This window comes from Urocampus carinirostris, chromosome 18 (assembly GCF_059441175.1).
Source record: "Urocampus carinirostris isolate Australia breed hairy pipefish chromosome 18, RoL_Ucar_1.0, whole genome shotgun sequence".
Lineage (NCBI taxonomy): Eukaryota > Metazoa > Chordata > Actinopteri > Syngnathiformes > Syngnathidae > Urocampus > Urocampus carinirostris.
The window spans coordinates 460,277-465,098 of NC_142366.1; the positions used below are offsets into that span (position 1 = coordinate 460,277).

Below are 4,822 nucleotides of genomic sequence, written 5' to 3' on the forward strand. Positions count from 1 at the left end.
TCTATAGTAGTATTTTGATATTATAGTATTGCGGTACTGGTATGTTTGTAGTATTTCAGCAAAAGTAGTTGGCCTGGAAAAGAATGGGCACCACCCGGTTGTACTTGCCAAAGGCACACCATTGTAAATGGTGCCGCCCTGGTTTATTCCTGGACGCTGGCTATTTCAGCTGAAAATGAAAATCTCCATTCTGATCCCTGGTTATAGTATTTATTTATTTCAAGAATGAAAGCAAAATTATTTAATATTTCCCAGTTAATTACGCACTAAATTTAAGATTTAGTTTTATAGCAATACTGTTGCATTTTTGTAGTATTTCTGTCGTAGGGTTTTTGATGTTGACGTGCAAAGAGACAATGGGATAAAAACCATGTTTTATTAGTTGTACTTTATTTACTACTATGTATATTGTCATTAGATTTTGACCACCCTCGGACACGCTGTGCCCACCCAAAGAAAAGTGGATGTAATACAGACGGAAGTCTAGGGAGCGCATATGATGTCCCATTAATATAATACCGTGTATGCCGGTGGATACTGGCGGGGACTCGCCTGCGTCCAACAGCTCAGTGTGTGCGCCAATCCTTACGGAGGAGCCTCTCGTAGTGGACGATTATCATTCATTTCACTGATCTCAAAACTTTGGTCTGTTATCTGTGCGTCGCCTGTTGTGTAACGTGCCACGGGTTAGTAAGAATTAGCAGTTACCGGCCTTTGGGGATAGCTCTTCTCAGTCAAATAAGCATAATATCCCTCTGTCCCAATGGTGGGAAGTCTGGCTTGGTTTCGAAAACCCGCTCTTTTGGCTTGGCACACTGAAAAGGGCCTCTCAGCTCGCAAGCAGCTCTTCAGATTGTTTTTTGTTACCTTCATTCACATACATTACCAATTATTATGCAACATTATGCACAGAATGCCTTAAAAAGGAAAGGGGGATAAAGCAAAACAAAAACGAAAAAAAGACAACGGAAGAAACCAAAGAAAAGGGAAAAAGAAGGAAAAAAAAAAAACCAAAGCAAAAAAGGTAAAAAGCTAGGGAGAAACAGAAAAGGGGAAAGGATAAAAAAATGTAAAAGTCAGGAAAAAATAAGGAAGATAAAAAGGCAGTAAGAAATAGGTAAAAAGCTAGGAAGAAAAAATGAAAATGAAAAAGGAAAACAAATAGAATAAGCAAAAAGTAGGGGGGAAATAAAAAATAAAAATGAAAATATGAAAAGCAGGAAAAAAAAAAGGTTGGGAAAAAATGAAAACCACAAAAAAGGCAACAGAAGAGGTTTTCTTGGGTCCCTTTGATCAATATATTACCAATAATGTAAAACCTCTGCACTAAATTATGATTGTTTTCATCTTAAAGCCCGGACGCAAAATATTTGACCACTAGATGGGTCTGTGTTGTCTGGTACGAACGAGGGCCAGCATGGCGGACTAACATGGTGCCGACCCAATTAGGGATTCCACTGTGTAAAAGTAAGACAAATTTCTCCATCTATGATTTTTTTTAAATAAAAATTAACAGTGGTATGATAGTTCCTGTATTTGTATTTAGTATTTAAATAAATGTTTTTCTTTTTACTGGATTAAAGTCTTTTGTACCACTAGGAAGAACAAATATAATGTTACACACTGTCCCTTTAAGCTGTTACTGAATGTGCTGTTATGTTTAGTGCAAAGTTTCTTTATTTTCCTCATGTTGAGGTTTTTGAGTTTTTCTTTGCCCTCATGTAAGTTTGAGATCTGGGGATGGTGTAATAATAGTCTGTGGTTTTGTAAAGTTGGCTGTTTTGAGATATGTGCATTTCTCAGAATTCAATACAATGAAATTAAGCTGTTTTTATATTCCTAAATATAAAAACAATCTCACACACATAGTCACGTTTCAAACATCAGTCTAATTTCATCATTTATACGTTTCTCTATCTTATATCCTTTTATTGTGAAGTCGCGCTCATGTGTGTTCCTTTTCCTGTTTATGTGTCAACTCAAAAGAAACCACACCCCTGACCGGAGGTAAGCCAGTTCTGTCTGAGAGATTTTGGCGAGATGGCTTCCAGACAGTGCTCTCTCCTTCGCAAGGGAGATTTTAAAACTTGAGTGATTTTATCTGAGTAATTCTGCCAACACAGAGTTTATATAATATATAGCTCTGACAGTTTGCAATAATCTGTGGTCTGTGCAGCCATTTGAGACTCTTTGTGATTAAGGGGTTATAAATAAACATGACTTGACTGTACTTTTTTCATGGCCAAATTCAAGCGCATTTTAAGCACTTAAGGCCAATTCTTCAATTTTTCCAGTGCCTTTAAAGGAAGAAGTCGATCAAAATAAAATTATTGTTGGCTTTGATGACTAAAAGAAAGTCGCTTTCTTGCTTCTAGCACATACTTTTTGCTATTTTGCACTGATCCTTTCTATGATCTACTGTCTTTTTGCGTCAATGGGCTGCTAGAAACAGACATGAATTCTGCCTCAACAATGCTTTAATAGGTGTTGGGTAATAATGGAGTTTAATACTACCGATACCATGGTCATATCCCTCAAGAGGGGTGACCGACAGCAGACAAACATACAAAAACAAGGAAAATAAAAAGGGAAAAAAATATATTAAAAAAATTAAATAAATAAAAATAAAAAAATAACACAAACAAAAACATTTTTGGACCATGGCCAACCCAAATGCCCAAACACCCAAACAAGTTAGGCACCTTGGTCATGCTTTCGTCCCTCCAGATGAAACGGGACACAAGAAAGCGGCCGTGTCACTTGGGTCAGGGTGACACAACACTCTCTTCTGTTTAACAGCAGGGCCCGACAGCTTTCACTGGTTTACCCCTGCCACATCATACGGGTGCCCAGCCCATCCTTTACAATTAGTCCACAATCCCAATATCCTTTCACAACACCTCTCCCACTCCTTCCTATCACAAACAAGAGCTCTAGCTTCCATTATATTTAGACCTCTTTCCTGCAGTGTACTCACAACACCATCCATCCACGTCAATCGCGGCCTTCCTCTTGGTCTCCTTCCATTTACTTCAGCTCTATAGATCCTCTTCAACATTCGCTCCTCATCCATCCTCTTCATGTGTCCAAACCAACCGAGTACTCTCTTATCCACGCGCTTGCTCAGTTCCACAACTACTAGTTCTGTCTCTCACAATTTCATTTTTCAATCTATCCAATCTTGTCACTCCTAACATACTCCTCAAATACCATCTGAAAAACATTAAATTTCCTTCTCAAATCCATCTTCCATGTCTCACACCGGTCAACATAGGAAACCAATCACACGTCTCACTCCCCACTCTTACACATGCTCTGCTGTTCACATAAAAACTCTTCAATGCTTCCAACACCTTTCCACCCACTCGATACATTACCATCACCTGCCACAATGCTTCTCCATCAACTCTGTCATACGCCTTTTCCAAATCCATGAAAGCCAAACAAACATCCTTGCCTTTTGCAAAATATTTCTCACACACCTGTTGTACTGCAAACACCTGATCCACACATCCTCTTCCTTTCCTGAAACCACTCTGCTCTTCCATCACCACCTCATTTGTTTTCCTCTCACTCTCTTAATCAAGACTCTTCCATACACAGACAACAAACTGATACCTCTCGAATTGCTGCTTTCATACTTATCACCTTTACCCTTATACAATGGCACCACACAGGCACTACACAAATCAACAGGAACCACACCACTTAAAAAGCATACATTCAACAAGCGTTCAGTTAATCATAACTGTGCCACCTTTTTTCAAGCATTCAACAGTACAACCATCCAGCCCGGGTGCCTTCTCCCCTTTCATTTCTTTCACTGCCTTTTGCACCCCCCCATGTTTCCACAGGCTTCACATTTAAATCACCCAACACGGGCATTCTCTCCAAACCATTGATCGCCTCGACTCTCACTTCTATTCCATCCTCCACATTTAGCAACTCCTCAAAATACTCTGACCATCTCATTCTGACTGCACTACCGCTAACCAGCAATCTACCATTCCTTATCTTTCACTTTCTCTTCCTTTCCAGACTCGCTCTTTCTTACTCTTTTCACTTCTTTCCAGAAAACTTTTCTCTTTTCCTCAAAAGTTCACTCCTATCTTTCGACACTATTCATCATTCATTCATCATTTAATACAGAATCCAAAAAGAATGAACTGTATGTATAATAAGAAAGAAAAGTAAGCCAAATTTGGGCATTTAAATGAGATTGATTGCTTCGATGCAGCGTGCATTAATCTATTCAATATTAGGGAATGCTGATCTTTTGCCTTTTATTTTACTTATATTAATTTATATTTTTGCGTGTTTAGCAGAAGATATGAGTTCATTGTTTTGCTTTTTATTATTTATTCTTGGCACTGAAAAGGTAATATTTTAAAAATATGTTTTACTGTTTAGCATTGTCAGAGATTTTGTGTTGTTTGACTTTAAATCTGGCTGGCAACCAAACCTAAACAGGCAGCCACACTTTATACTGTTTATTCTCATCTATATATAAAATGCAGATCATTTATTCTCATCTAAAATCCGTCTGATGAGTCAGACGGCAAGGAGTCACGGCAATGGAAAGAATTTCAATTTCGGTGATCAATTTCATTTGCAGGCACACCATTGAAATTCAAGCATTTTGAAGGATTTCGTACGATCGTACTAACGTGGGCGAGGGATGTGTACACTTGTTGCTAAATCACGTGCAAAATAAAAATAGTAGGAACACCAACAAATATTTACGTCTCAGAAACAATTCAATGAATGAGCAACAAGAAAGGGCAATGGGGTTAAACAGAAAAGGAAGACGTTGTCCGATTAC

At 38.3% G+C, this 4,822-nt stretch overlaps 1 protein-coding gene across 2 annotated transcripts in view; it reads right to left on the reverse strand.

Annotated features, from left to right (window-relative positions):
* mix23 (mitochondrial matrix import factor 23) overlaps nt 1-4,822 on the reverse strand; it is a 42,087-nt gene that overhangs the window by 36,982 nt on the left and 283 nt on the right. The window lies entirely within an intron of this gene.